The sequence below is a fragment of the Cupressus sempervirens genome, chromosome 2 (genome assembly GCF_028749045.1).
Source record: "Cupressus sempervirens isolate cs-2001-9-10 chromosome 2, ASM2874904v1, whole genome shotgun sequence".
NCBI lineage: Eukaryota > Viridiplantae > Streptophyta > Pinopsida > Cupressales > Cupressaceae > Cupressus > Cupressus sempervirens.
The window spans coordinates 662,504,279-662,521,590 of NC_143119.1; positions in this window are offsets into that span (position 1 = coordinate 662,504,279).

Genomic DNA, 17,312 nt, shown 5'->3' on the forward strand with positions numbered 1-17,312 from the left:
TAGATCCTACCATGTTAAAGGATTTTGAAACACCCTATTACAAGTGTGCCTAGATAAAGGACTTTAAAACACTCACTTGGAATGTCACCCTATAAAAGGATTTTACAATGACTGTCAAATCAACCTTTGTCCAAAGGATTTCAACTTGCTGATATAATTATTAGGAAGTAATAGTAGAACATTTGATCTAATAACTTACAACTTTGTCTTGCTGATTTTAGATCATAGTTCTATCCATCTTGATCCTCTTGATCTATTATAACAATACTATATTGCTTCTCCTCTATTCTACAAATTGATTATGTAATTCTTTCACACTTCTAATTCACCTTGAACACTTTCAAATTTATTTCACCCCTTTTCTCCCTTCAATTTTTCACTTGCATCACTTCCTCACATATGTTGAATTATGGGGCTTCATGATCCTTAAAAAAAGTTTGGTGGCTTAGGGTTAGGTATGAATATAGGACTGAGATTCATTCATTTTCCTTCTCAATCCCTTCCAATTTTTTGATTGGTTACATTTTCATTACATAGGAAAACCAAATAGATTTTATCCTATCTTCAAAGCTTCGAGATCTATCCATAAGTCTGCATAAAAATGGTTTATATAGTTGTTTGTGCCATCGCAAATAAATAGGTCCATTATGTGTTACTTGGAACTTGGTAATACTAATGTTCGACACTTATTATTATTTGGTCTAGCTCAACACTTGAACTTACTCAGCATCAACTATATGCTCAACACTTTAATTACTCAGCATCAACTGTATGCTTGGCACTTGAATTACTCGACACATGAGTTACTTGACACTCATTGCCACTCAACATCTATACATATTATACTCAGCATGTGTTCCTAGCTTGGCACGAGCTTAGTAAATATCTTAAGTGTGTTGACACTTAATTGTCAAAACCAAAATAAGATCAACAATTTATTTAGTAGTCTCATACCTTCATTTGAGATCAAAAGGGCATGTGGATTACACACAAAGTGAATAGTAAAAAAGAGAACTGAGCATTAATGCCTGCACTCATTTGAGCTCCACCTCATTAAGTGGCCATTCTTTTGAGACATCTTTCTAAAGACTTTTTGTAAGATGATATTTTTTATTCCTCTAACAATGGGGTGGAACCCAAATATGTATACTATTTCTATCATTTTTTTTTTCCAAGCGGGATCTAACTGAATAAATGATGTGGTTCTATATATGTGTAAAGACATTTTGAATGTGAGTTAGAGTTGCCAAGAAAGAGGTGTTGGTAGTGGAACAACTTTCCTTATAGGATTTGTGACATGGATTAACCACTCCATGTGTTTCTATAAGACTATTGGTTATATCGAACATTAACAAGTCAATCCTTTGGTGCAATGGTAACCTTGGCCTTTCTAACAATTGGTATCAGAGCTTGGTCATAGGTTCAAATTTTGCAAGCCATGAAAATTGATGTTGGGAGGGGTATTTTTGGCAATGGGATCGATTCCCTCATAGGGTTCTCAACATGGCTTAACTACCTCTATGGTTCTATAAGACTATTGGTTGTATCGGGCACTAAGAGGTTGATCTTTTGGTGCAACGACAACCCTGGCTTTTCTAACAAGAGGTTTGGCTTTTACCAAGAAGAGAACCATGATTTTAGTCTCATGAAGTATAAATACCAATTATGCTCAAAGAGAAATGGCTATTCTTGTAAGAGATGCTGAGAAAAAGAGGAATCTTAGTCTAACTTAGAAATGGAACTCCTCCAATTGGCATGTATGTGTGAGATATAAAACCAACATCATCAAGCCTGAGGCATAAATGGGGAGTAAGTAATTAATCAAATTTTCAGATGACCATCTTATCTCTAATTCTTTATACTCTAGGGAGGTATACATTGACTCTAGATAAAATGTCAGGGAAAGATAAATATGACTAAATCCTATACTATTGGTAATATAAAATGGAGCTCTGCTTGCAATATGGAGATCTCATTCTTTAAATGAGAGTAATTTTTTTATTTTAAATCATTTTGTTAGTTCAGATTGGTATTTCTCAAAGGAAGCATCAATTATAGACCAATGTGGGGTTGTATTGTAGTAATAAATGAAGATATTTGTTTTTTCCAAAATCTTACAAGTTCTAAAGAAATTAATTTAGAGAAGTGTTATTTTTGGAATAGCTTGCAACATTATAAAAGCATCATCATTGCCAAGAGAAGGCATTTCAACTTCTTTGAAGTTTCATTTCAATTTGCAAGGGTAAATTGAAGATGACATTTTTAGAATGACCAATAAGTTTGTTGCACTTTTCACAACAAAGTGACCATTATGCATAAAATACAATATGGTCGATCTCCTGCACACATTTTACTAGCTTAAAATACCCTCCTTGCTTGGTAAAGTTTCCTAGACGTCCTAGGTTTCCTCTAAGTTGTGGCAAGTTCTATTCGGCAAGGATAGATGTAGGTTTTTCTATCCCTTTATCTCACCCAAATCTTGATTGACAAGGGTATTAGCATCAACTTGGAAAGGACTGACTCAATCAAGATGGCAAGAACTTGGGATATGAATGTGAATGGACATGATGCAAAAATTGACAAGATGAGTTAATTTGTGTCCATCATTATTGAGGTAAAATATGGGAGGTGTTTAAGCATAACCCAATAGATTGGAGGGGCATAGTCATATGGGTCTCCATTAAAGCTGATGCAAGAGAAAATGCATGGACATAAAATAAATGAAACATTTTCATTCTCTACTCTCAAAATTATCAGTGCTTGCTTGGCATTTTTCAGAAGTTGAAAACATTGGGTGTTGAAACATGAAGAGATTTAGGGTAACAACTAATGAAGGCTATTAGCAATGAAAGAATGCATGCTTATCAGTGGCTTTTTTTGGAAAGGAAGTTTCATCTTCATTCCTCTATAGACATTCATGATTCTCTCTTTCATGAACAATGCAAAATACTAGAATCAATGCTACCGCATGGGTCTCTTACAGATGGTAGAGAAAATTGAAGAGATTTATCCCACATTGCCCATATTAAGGCCTTTTATAATGTTTTTATAGCCAAACACTTCAAATGTAAGTGTCTTAAAACAAACATGTCTTTTGAGACATTGACCTCATGCGTGTGAGGCCCTCAACCAAAAAGGTGGGTAATAAGATATTTTGCATGAAATAAAGTGTGGATTGCTCTGACAAGATGATGATGTGGTAACTTGACGAAAAATGGAAAATTGACATGTGGCATGTCATTCCAAGCTTGGAACATATTTTGACACATGATGACATGGCATTATTGATACTTGGCACAATGTTGTACATTGTCACATTCTCACAAAATACATGGCAGATGATGAGTCAGCATGCAAGAATGTGAAAGGGCAACATGTGGTAGGGTGATGGCATGGAATTAGTGATGTGGCATGCACTATGAGGCTGGTGATGTGGATGAAATGGACATGTGTCTCATTTTCACTTTATCATGATGATGTGGCCAAATTTTTATTGTGTTTGCAACAATATGACACATGGTAGAGGTGATGACATGGTAGGTCACAAATTAACACTCAAGATTGTGTCACATGGCAGCCAATCGATGGTTGGCATAATGCCACAAAATGAAGATGCTTGGAAATTAAGGAATGCAACAATGTGAGGACCATTACGATGATGACACATGCAGCATGTCAAAGGTAGGAAAGTAGTCAGTAAACCAATTAGGAGGCGTCATGTAGCACCTATGTGGTAGAGGATTCCAGGTTGTGATGACGTGGTGACTTACAAGATGATAGGGTAGCATAGACCAGTTAGAAGGAGACATGTGAAGATGTTATATCAAAGTGCTATGAGGTATGTTGATGTGTTAGGATGATAGTGCAAAAATGGACAAATTAGGTGTTTCCATGTGTCACAAGCTAGTCAAACCTAGTTTGACCTAGATGGAGAAAAGGAGGAAAAATGCAAATAGTTAAAAATAATATTTTATTATTATTTTTCTCTTCTAAAGGTATGTGTAGGTTAAATTTAAAGATAATTTTATTATAAAGTTTTGACCTTGGGTTAATATTTAAATATTTGCAAGAATTAGAGCTGAGAATCAGTTTTAAACCTAGAACTTCTTTTGGTTGCCTAGGCATTTCTCTTAACAAAGTATAGGACTATTATATATCAATGGAAATATCTCGAAGTCTAGTTCCCATATTTTTCATTTTTTTCTTGATAGGTGTTAGAGGGTAAGAGTTATGTTGGATTTTTTTTGGGGTATCTCTTATGCAAAGCATTCTGGTATAAGTTGTTCATTTTCATTTTCTGGGAAAATAGTGAAATAGGTATTCACCAAATTTGGAGAAAGCCTTAGTAGGGATATTGTTTTGCCTCCAAATTTTTTCAATATGGATTTTGGAAAATTTTGGTATTGAATGTGGTAGTTTATCAAAAGGGTTCTTTTCTCATCATTATAGGAGATTTTTTACAAGTTTTTTTAAAATAATGATGAGATTTGATCCTCTTTTCAATTCTAGAGAGATGAAGGATATTTTGCAACAAGATTGGAGGGAGATTCAAGTGGAAAAGTGTCAATTCCAAATCAGATATGAAATTCCTTCCTCATCTATATTTTTCTTTTTTCTCACATTGTACAGGGTTGGTTCTCAAGGTTTTGAGTAAGTTCTCAACTAGTTTTCCACCATTCTTTTAGTATTTCTCTCTTGTATGAACAAAAATAAAGAACTATAGAGTACAATTATGGTCTATTTGGTGTTTTTATGATTCTTTCATGCATTTTTAATATACTTGTTTCAAAGAAATGAATACAAAGAGTAGCAAATTAGTTAGTTTCATTCTAATTCTTGTCTTCTCTATCTATGTTTACAATATTTTGACATCTATGGATAGATTCAGTTGCATCTCATTTATGGGTTGTATGTCTTGATGTGATTTGCCTTTGTTTCAAAGAATCATGTAAATTCTAGACACATTTTGATAAGGGTGTAAGTTTCATGAGAAGGATGTCTAATAAGTATGAGGTTTAGTATGAACATTGATGTTTGATTCACAAAGTGATAAATAGATCTAATATTGTGATGTATCAGATAGATCATTGATATCTTAGATGCGTGTTATGATTTATGGAATACCCAATGGATAGGGCACTGATCAACTATAGGATCAATTTAGTTTGTTGTTGCATATGTGCGGTTTTGCTTATTCGAAATCAAATAATCAATCATTCATTTTCCCTTTTTGCTTAGGAGCTGAAAGGATACCCTCACTTAGCTTGTAAATCTCATAGGTTATGTCATTAGCTATTTCATATCTATGTAATATGCATAAACAAAAGAAGAATTGGGGTTTTAATCTTCTTTATATAGATTTAGATATATGATTTGGCAACTGGTACAATATGAGTGAATCTAAAGCTCTACCCACCTAGGTTTTGCAAAGCCTGAAGTAGAAGAAGGAGTTCAGCCTTATAGTTGGTCCAAGTTCTTGACGATTTGTGTCTATCATAGGAGATAGATACCCTTAGATGTAATCTTGTGTTGTCTACCTAGTAGTTGAAATCATTGTTAAGTTACAAGCCAACAAAATGGCAACTCTATTGGGGATGGGGTTGCAATAAGTCTTATTAAAAAGGACACAAATCTCTAGTATAATTTGTGCATTTTCAGTCATATATGATCAGGGTAAACTTTAAGAAAGCTGCCTCCAAAAAAGATATAAAATATTGTTGAATCTTTCATTATTTTGAAAAAATAAAATTATTTCTATTGGCAAATCTCTTAACTTTTTGGATAAAATATGATTAATATTCACAATTATTTTTGGATCATAATTTTTTTGTATAAAATATTAGCAAATCTCAATAATAGTAGGAAGTTCATTAATCACCATGGAATATTACAAATCAAAATTGAACATTTTTTTACCTCATGGAATATGTTGAGGATCGTTACATATACTTTAAATCAATAGTGAAAAATAATATTGTTGATATATCCCTAAAATAACTAATAATTATGACAATTATTAGTCAGTTCAATTTAATTTCTCCAATAATATATTAAATTTAGGTGACTCAAATCTAACTATGTAATGAAATTGTGGTGAATATTTGAGTTTAAAATTTCAATAAAATAAATTATTGAGCAATTTTAAATGTTTTAGAACTAAATTTTATAAATCTATGATGATTTAGGTTGTATCAAATCTTAAATTATTAGGCAAATTACTAGCCCAAAAATTCTAAAATTAGCCAATTTATGAAAATTAGCCACTAAAAAATACCTTAGATATCATAGAAAACCTTGAGAATCTAAAAATATATTCAATGCAACAAGAAGAATTTTCTATAGTAGCAAGGTTGTGAAATATTTTCCATTTCTTTGTTGAAGATTGGTGTCTCTTAGTGGTTACCTTATTCAGGACAATAGTACTTCATGTTAGAGTAAATCATTAATTTAATTTAATTTATTAAATTATCTTTGCTTCCTTCTTAATATTTCACATTATGCATTTTTTATTTCTATTTAATAATTAATATAGTAATTATTAAATGTCATTTACCTCTTAGGGTTTCCCTTTTAAGGTTTTCAATCTCCTTCAATAAGGATTGATATTTTGTAATTATCTCTCATCCTTTTCATTTCTAATAACATAGTTTGCATATATTTTTAGAGAAAAACCCTTGCCTCTTTCTTCTCTATGACAAATTCTTGCATGGAGGTATTCTTTGGGCTTTGCAGATTTGTATTGCTCAAATCCTTCATGGTATCAGAGTCTGATCTTCTCTAGCTTATTCAATATTTAGAGAAAAAGAAGAACAAGGGTTTGATAGAATATGAGAATAGGAATACTAATATGAGAATACACATTACTATTCTCTATTTGGCTAGAAAAGTGTTAATTTTTTAAACTGAGAAATTCATGGGTGCTTCCTAACATGACATATTTTGGAACTCTGTGATTTTTATTTCTGGCAGATCGTCGTGGTAATGCAAGCCGATTGTGGATGAATATCACTATGACGCACTCCAGGAAAGGGTCGGCATGGCTTAGTGAAAAAGCTCATGAAAAATTTCTTAGCTTGATGCAAAAGAAAATGACAAAGACCAAAACAATGCATGAATACTTGAGCATGGACCCAAAAATATTATATTTTTTGAAAAAATAAAATTGGAATAGGAATACATATTCTAATTCCACCTATTTAGGTGGAATAGAAAATGTTTATTTTTTGACCAAAATTGGAATACATATTTCTATTCCCAATTTTGATTTGGTGCACCCAAACAAAGAATTTGAAATTTTAAGAATTTACATATGTCTATTCCACTAGTATTCTTGTTGCCAAATGGGCCCTTAGTTACAAAGTTAATTAAGGGAACAGAGCCTGAGTGTGTATGGAGTGTAATAAGGGTAGTGGCTATGAAGCGACAACAATAGTTTGTATTGTTTAGCATTTTAGAACTGTTTAGAAAATAAATTAAGTTTTTTCTCAAGGTTTTTTTAATGCTTTCTGTGTTTATATAGCCATTGTTGTTTAATAGATGATATGTTCATAGATGTGTTTGAGTTTCAAATATGTGAATTGGATCTTCAAAAAGTATCATGTAAAAAGTCAAAACACATTGAAATAAACTCTTAACAATGCAAGAATGTACACCTAATGGTTAATGTGTTCTTTTTATATATGCAAGTCATAAACAAAATAAGTCCATGTCCAATCAAGTGTTCAAATTGTCCATACTACAACTAGCCTACTGATGCGAATACAATTGGGTCATCTAGTACAAAATTACCACCAAATCTTATTCGAATATGACCAATTGCAAAAACATCACTCGATGCCACTTCACAAGTTTGTGTGGTTGGCCAACAAATTCACAAATGATAGAAATAGGCAAACATTGGCATCCATATAAGTACAAGGCCACAACAACTTGGAATTTAATGATGTAGTCTAAACTTTGTTACCATCTAGTGGCTACAAATATGTGGCCACACAAAGACATTTTACATCATTGTGTCCCATCATTCCAACTACCCTTCTACTTCACACAACCTCAAGAGCACAAATTTTGGTTGAATTAGCATTAAACTACTTATTAAGAGACAACATTTGTGTAAGGTCACTACTTCACTATCAAATACCATCAAAATTGAGATAAATGTAGTAATAGATTGATACAAACAAAGATATCATAGCATATATCCATGGATCTTGTAATAGGCCCCAAATAGTACAAATAACCCATAGATAATTAGATTAGTAGATATCCCATATGCACAAAGAACAACAAGATTGGCTTGCAAGTCATTCTAGTATTATATGACAATTTCTTTCTCACTTCATATCCCTATGATGATCTTGTCTCCCGACCCACACCTTGAATCATCTCTAAGGTAAAAGCACAAATGACTATTGTAGTTAAGGTTGACTTGACAAACTTGGCTAAGTATGACTCTACCAAGTGGGATTCAGATGAGTTCATCTTGGCTAGATCCACATATGTGACATTTAGTGTTGATATGCCAAGGGGGATTTAGTTGAGTAGGATTTGGTCAAGTCCCCCTTGTTAAAATATGGATTAGATCTATTTATTATTAATAATTTAAAATACTCTTTAATATATTTATATATATTAATCAATTAAGATTAGATCCTCTCTTTTGTAATTGAACTTGATAAAATTTATGTGTATGTCAAAGGTGATGTCTGACTCATATTATATATGACATCTAAGAAGGGGATGCGACCCCACATAAATCCCTACACTCCAATGTCACATTGGTCAATAAAAAGGTTTGATAGAAATAAAAATAGTCATGATGTTTTAATACTAAATCATCCGTGATCAATGTGGGTTTAATCACAATCATCTCTCAATTTGCCACCCCATGCAAACATGGCATGTTATGCATTTAATGTACACCCAATGTGGGTAATGACCTATCTTAGGTAAGTTTAATGTGACCAACACATACACCATAATCCCATAACTGTAATGCTCATGCCACCTTTGCACATGTCACTTCTAACATCATAATCACATGCAACATGCTTGATCATGGTATTGGCTAAAATGTAAACTAAAATGTAGTTCTTACCAAGGGCAACACTAATGAGTTTGAAAAAAAAAAAGTGGCCCCTCAGTAAGAATTAAGTTTTAATTTACATTTGAGTCGTCTCCCTTGATCACTTTGGATTCATTGACATTGATATTTGAATGACATGAATGTGAATATAAAATGTTTTATGTAATTGTAACTATCCTATGATTATAGATAAGAATTATTATGAGACTATATATATATAGTTATTGGTTATATTTGCATGCCATTGTTATTTATATATAGTATGTTAGGATTAAACCATAGACAAAACTAACAATGACATGCAAATATAACCAATAACAAAAAATAATAGATCACACAGAAAAGAACACAAGGCACCAAGATTTAACGTGGTTCACCCAATCCCTGGGCTATGTCAACCAAACAAAAAGTCCAATTATATTACGATCCAGTGATTACAACTTGATTATTGTCTATAATCCCTTATAGCTCAATACCACTGAAATGACCAATTTTGCATCACAACTATGAAACAATCCCTAACACTAAGCTCTTTTATACAAATATTTTTACTACTTTAGGGTTATAACTAATAATTACATGTTGGCCCAAAATTTTGACAAAATAGGGCCCAAAACTTGTTTTCTTGAGCCCCAAAGAATTTATGAAGTATGTACAATACTTTCTTGATCAGTCACCACAATCTAACAATCTCCCACTTGGGGACTGATCAGGGTCTACACTAAAAAATTATCTCCCACTTGGTGATTGATCTTGTAGCTATGCTGCTACTCCATGTGGCTCCCACTGGATCAAACCATCCTAGATTGTGATATTCTTTTATTCATGTTTAGTCTAGAAGACTAACCGAAGCTAAAGAGGAGTTCAGCTTCTCCCTTGTTACTACCTTTGTCAACATATCTATTGGATCATCATTTGTATGTATATTTTCTAGCTTTAACTATCCATCTTCCAAAATTGACCGAATGAAATGGTACTACAACTATATGTGTTTGGTCTTTGAATGCAGAGTTGAGTTATTTGCAAGATGAATGACACTTTGACTATCTGTGAACAAATAATTATCCTTTTGAGGATGTCCCAATTCTTTTAAGAAGAATTGAAGCCATATCATCTCCTTGGCTACCTTTGTAGCAGCAACATACTTGGCCTCTATAGTGGATAGAGCATTAATCTTCTATAACCTAGAAACCCAGCTCATGGCTACCCCACCTATAGTAAAGGCATAACCTATAGTACTCCACCAAGTATCAATATCCCCTGCCAAATCTAAGTCAACATAGCCTTATAAATTAGTAGTACAGCTCCCAAAGTGTAGACACTTATTGGATGTTCCTTTCAAATATCAAAGAATCCATTTGATTGCATTCCAATGCTTAATTCTTGGGTGACTCATATACCTACTAATGAATCCCACTGCATGTGCAATATCTAGCCTAGTACATACCATAGCATACATCAACCTTCCTATAGCTGAAGCATAGGGTACCTTGGACATCTTATCCTCCTCTTCTTGTGTCTTAGTATACATCTCCTTAGTCAACTTCAAATGACTAGGTAAAGGTGTGCTAACAACTTTAGCATTATCCATAGAAAAATGTTGAAATACCTTCTCAACATAATCAGCCTGAGATAGCATCAATTTTCTATTTTTCCTATCTCTGCAAATCTTTATACCAAGGATTTGTTTTTTTGTCTCCAAATCCTTCGTAGCAAATGCATGTGCTAATTGGCATTTCAGCCCCTTAATGTGATCAATGTTAGACCTAGCTACAAGCATATCATCAACATATAGACATAAAATAATGTAGTTGTCATCATCCAACCTCTTAAAATAAACACAATGATCTAAATGACATCTATTGTATCCATGCTCATGCATAAAACTATCAAATTTTAGATACCATTGCCAAGCTGCTTGCTTCAAGCCATATAAACTTTTCTTCAATTTTCACAATAAGTTCTCCTTACCTTTGATTGTAAATCCCTATGGCTAAGCCATATATATCTCTTCATCCAAATCACCATGAAATAAGGTTGTTTTAACATCAAGTTTCTCTAAATTCAAATCTTCAATAGCCACAACACTTAAAATAGTACAGATAGAAGTCATCTTAACAACAGGAGAATATATCTCATCAAAATCAATGCCCTTTTTCTATGCAAATCCTTTCACAACTAACCTAGCCTTAAATCTTTTCTTACCTCCTTCCTCTTCTTTCAACCTATAAACCCACTTATTCTATAAAGCTCTTTAACCTACAGACAACTTGCATAAATCCCATGTCTTATTCTTTAGCAAAGAGTCCATTTTGTCTTTAATTGCAAACTCCCACTAAATCTTAGTATACACCTACACAACTTCATCATAACATTCAAGTTCACTAGCACCAGTAAGTAAAATTGAATACAAAGAGGGAGAGAATCTTTCTAGAGGTCTAATTTTCCTTGTTGACCATCTAACATTCACTGGTGTGTGTGGTATTTGTTGATGTGGTTGTTGCACATCATGATGAATGGATGGAACATCAATTTTTGGAGTATCATCTAGCACTACATAATCATCTTCTTTTTTCTCATGTTGTTGCAACAGATCTTTGTACAACACTTTCTCATTGAATATGACATCCCCGCTTCTTAAAATTTTATGATTTTCAAAATCCCAAAGCCTATAAAAAAATTCATTAATGTCATATCCAATAAATACACATTTCTTTGACTAAGCTCCCAGCTTGGTTCTATTTTTAGAATCTATGTGAGCAAATGCTTCACAGCCAAAGGTTTTGGAAAAAGAATAACTCACCTTCTTACTAGTCCATGCTTCCTCTAGAATACAACAACTAAAAGGAGTAGAGGGACCTTTGTTAATAAAATATATAGCAATATTGATAGACTTTTTTTACATGTGTAAGGGAAACCCAACATGCAACCTCATGCTTCTTGTGTGCTCCATTATAGTCCCGTTCATGCATTTAGCCACTCCATTTTCTTGTGGAGTCCTTAAATCAATTTTCTATCTATGAATACCATTAGTCAAGCAATAATCTTCAAATTCATTATTGCAATACTCACCACCATTATTAGATCTGAGATAGTTTAATTTCTTACCAGTCTCATTTTCAACCAAGCATTTCAATTTCTTAAAAGTTTGAAATACATTAGATTTCTATCTAAGGAAATAAACCCATACTTTTCTAGTTACATCATCAATAAATGTAACATAATAATGAGAGCCACCAAGGGAAGATACCTAAGCTGGTCCCCATGCATCTGTATGCACAAGCTCTAATTTTTCCTTTTTGTTTTCCTTCCTAGTCTTTACAAATATCACTCTCTCTTTTTTTCCATACACAAAAATTTCATAGAAATCCATATTAACACATTTCAAGCCTAGTAAAACTTTCTTTGAATGAAGTACTTTTATACCTTTCTTACTCATGTGCCCAAGTTTTTTGTGACACAGTGCTGTGTCAAAATCTATAGTAGCTATTTGTTCTCCCCACTCAACTACAACAATTGTTCCTAAACATTCATTTTTCTCTAAAAAAATTAAATTAGAAGGAACAATATGACCTGTACAAAGATATAAGGTGCCTACTTTCAAATGTTTTGCTACTATGAGGGAACCTTTTGAAACTTTCCAATTTTAATCATGAAAAGTAACTACACAACCCTCATCATTGAGTTGCCCTACTAAAATTAAATTCCTACTTAATCTTGGAACATGTTTTACCTCATGTAGTAGCCAATAATTCCCATTCTACATGTTAATCTTAATTTTTCCATTTCCAACAATCTCACAAGGTTCATTATCCCCCAAATAAACAAGACCAAATACCCTTGGACATAATCAATGAAATAACCTCTTTGAGGTGTAGCATGAAATGAAACACTAGAATCTAGAACCCATGAATCATCAACACTTTCTAAAGACTAAACCAAAGCATCCTCTTTAGATTTGTTACTTACCACATTTGCCTCCTTGTCTCCATCTGGTTTATCTCCATTTTTCTTTTGATTCTAGCAATATTTCTTTTATGGCCTAGTTTCCCATAGTACTAGTAGTCATTTAGTCCTCTTGAATGAGACCTCCTCCCCTTTTACTTTCCTCTTGATTTCTCATGATTTTCAAAATTACTTCCTCTCTCGGTCGTTATGCCCCTACTTTGTGCATTCAAAGCACTTCCTAATGTAGATCCACCTAAGGATTCCCTATGAGTTTCCTCGCTTAAAATAATACTAATCACATTATCATATATTAGGGTACTAGATCCAAGAACAAAATTATTCACAACCATTATCAATCTATTCCAGCTTTCAGGCAAAGAATACAAAATCAAGAGAGTCCTAATTTCTTATTCAAAATTAATACCCACAGAAGATAACTAACTAGAAATAGTATTAAACTCATTTAAATAATTTTCAATAGATCCACCTTCTACCATTTTCATACTAAGTAAATGCTTCATGAGAAATACCTTGTTTGAAGTAGACGGCTCTTCATATAGTGTCACTGGGGTTTTCATCAACTCTTATGTTGTCTTTCTTTTTGTAATATTAAATGCCACTGATGGTGCCAACCATAATCAAATGCTTCCAAGTGCCTTTCTGTCCAAAAGATCTCATTCATCATTTTACATAGATCCTTGATTCTTGCCTTTGCCTTCTAATGGCTTCCATGAATCCTTCTGATAAAGATAGTCTTCCATTTGCATCTTCCATAACTAGAAGTTCTACCCATTAAACTTGTTAACCCTTAGCTTACCCTCATCTACCATCACTCCCACTTAATCGTGAGACTTTCCTACAAAGGATAATTGAAAAAAAACCTTGCTTTGATACCAGTTGTTAGGATTAAACCACAAAAAAAAATAACAATTGCATGCAAATATAACCAATAAAAATAATAATAGATCGCACAGAAAAGAACATAAAGCACCAAGATTTAGCATGGTTCACCCAATCCCTAGGCTATATCCACCAAATAACAAGTTTGATATTATTACAATCCAGTAATTACAACCTAATTACAATATGTAATCCCTTACAGTTCAATATTGTCACAAGAACAAATTTTGCATCACAACTATGAAACAATCCCTAACCCTAAGCTCTTTTATACAAGTATTTTTACTGCTTTAGGGTTATAATTAATAATTACATGTCAGCCCAAATTTTTTTTACAGTACTTTCCTAATTAGTCACCACAATCTAACAATATATATATATATATCATCTAAAAATCAAAGCACTTCCATGTTAAGAGTATTTATCCCTATGAGTAAGTGGTTCGAGGTCATGTCAAGCCCCTTGAATGGGTCTTTGCATATATTTGGTAGTTTTTCCCCTATTATGTTTCTCTCTTTTCATTTCTAGTCTATTTTTGATAAACTACTCTATGAAACTAGGGACTTTGGCCTCTAGGTCAAGGTCAACCTTGACCTTGACCTATTTCATGGATGACCTCAACCCTAACCTATGGCAAGGTTGACCTTGTCCCTAACCCTAGGTCCCATTTTTAATTTTTGAAAGTTTTGGGGTCTTGGGCTTTAGAAAGTTTCTTTTTCCACTTCTAGGTTGGCTATTTCAAGTTTCAGAATGGTAGACTTTTAAATTACATTTAATCTAGGTCCATTCCTAGAGGTTAAGGTTAAATGGGATTTAATGCTCCTATGTCAGCCTTCTCTAGGAGTTAGTAACCTAGATCACTATATAAGGAAGCCTTCTTCCTTCATTTTGACATCAATGCATATCTATAATTAATTTTTGATAACCACATTCATGATCTATGTGTGACTACCTACTATTCATAAAGAGGTATTATCAAACATTCTATCAAGAATTCAGGTTTTTCATGGAAGATCAAGGATTGAAGCATTCAAGATTCATCATTCAAACCCTAGATCTAGCCATCATGGTGGTGTGATCTTCCTTCAAGATCAGTTGTCCATTTTCAAGATCTATTCATTATTTTATCAAGGTGGATTCTAAGCATACAATCATGGAGGTTTTGTTTTACATCTATTAATGTTATGTTCAAGCTTTCATATCAATATACTTATTTACATTTCAAATATAATTGCATGTATCTATTGAATATCATTCCTTCATTGCTAGATTTTTTAATTCTACCATTTGCTAGCATTCTCTATTTTAATTCAATTATTAAGGTTGATTCCAAACTAGGGTTTGATCAAGGAAAACCCCTCATCAAAACAATAAAATTATTTTTCTTATAAATACAAGTGTGGAACAATGGACTGGAGAGAAAATTTGGATACCTTTTTAATTAACCTTGTGAGATCCATGAACACAAATTTTTTTGGAGAAATGTAGGTCAAGATCAAATTTTTGGGATACAATTGTGCCTTAGGGTAAGATTGTGCCCCACCAATAGGGTCAAGTTTGACCTCCCTTAAAAAGACAATAGATTTCTAGGTTTTCTCAGTCTCAACATTTATAGTTTGGACCAGGTTGTAGAGATCCCTGAAACTACATATAGACATCAAAAAATAACATTTTCCTACTTCAAGTTGATTATTTTTCTTTTATCTATTTTAGGATTTAGCCACATAGTCCCCCACAATAGAAAGATCATATAACCTCCTTTCTCTCTAGTTTCTATCACTTGATCCATTTCTGCATTGGACACTCTCTTGTGCTTAATCAATTTGGATAATCACATTGAAAATTAGGGTTGAGAAGAGGTATCCATTTTCTTTCTATTCATTTTGGTGAACCCGTGATAGACAAATCTTTCTTTTTGGTGTCAAATTTGCATCTTGTGTTAGACCTTGCATGCTATATATTCCATAAAATACAAAAAATTTTCTTGCATTTTGTTTACTATAAAGATTATGAAGATGCTTAGGTGTGTGGTTATGTTCCTTATTACCCTTATTTAAGCATCTCTTTACCATAATTATGATGTTTATGAAATTATCATTCATTTTATTATGTTCATGATCTTTCATTTTATTCTTGCTTGTGCTTTTGTGAATTTAACTATTACTAGTCTTTCTACATTCAAAAATTTTCTTAAAGATTCATGTGGTAGACTTATTGTTCTTTTTTATTATGTAAAGGATTTGGTAGTTGATACACCATCTCCTAATCTTCCTAATCTAAATCTTATTATTCCTAATATGATGCCTAATTCTCCATCTCATGTCCCTAGTTCTTCTTTAAACTTTTGAAGTGGTTCAAGCTATAGTTTAGGATACAGATGTGCAAGACTTCTTTAATTTACCTTCTTCCTTGATTCATTCTAATATTAAAGGAAATGGTAAAGACACTTCTTCAAAACCTATTATTCTATATTATACAACTCTTTCTCATGAAAAAAATAAGAAATCATCTCCTATAGAAGATTTGCATGATATGTACACTAGAGGACATACAATGATCACTAAACAAGGTTATAAAGGTTTAGGGCTTGGAGTTAATGAGCATGGTATTAAATATCAAGTTCATATATCCTCTAAACTAGACTTGCATGGTGTTGGTTGTTCAAAGTTTCAAGTGAAGGAAGGTGATGTCAATCATCATCCTCCTAAACTTCTTCCCACACCTACCTTGGATAACTCTGATATTCATCAAGAGGCAGCTAAACATATATGTTGAATTAATGAATTCTAAAAAGGAAATATTTAAACCTATACTGAAAGATTCTTTATTCAAGTATAAATTTTATTTACATTACTGTAATACACACTGACTTGTTGATTGTATGTTCATGAGAGAGCTACTTTATGAATTATATCTCTCTCATGCAGTTTTATAATTCCTTCATAATTTTGATATAGGGGATTCTCTTTCTATTGATATAATATAGATTTCTTCTCCTGTCATCTATACACTAGGGGGCAAGGGTCTATTTGCAACCAGTCTCTTAGGATCCATTAGGCTTTTAGTATTTTTTTTCCTTGAGCTTAATCAATATTATTTCTATTCTATCTCTTTATGTTTTTGTATTATGTTTGTAATTATTCATACAATCTATTCAAGATATCTTTTCTAAGACATTGTTTTTGGAGAGGTAACCCTTGTCTTCCTCCCTAGGGGGCAAGATTCTTCCTTCTTTTCCTTTTTCTAGGGAACTGCTTTCCTTAGCTTAGTGGCATTTGTTTATATTGCAATATTATTTCTTCATATTGATAGATGTTTTGACTATGGATAATCTTTTTATATGGGAGGTTTTTGTCCTAGGTCATCACCTTTTCTTTAT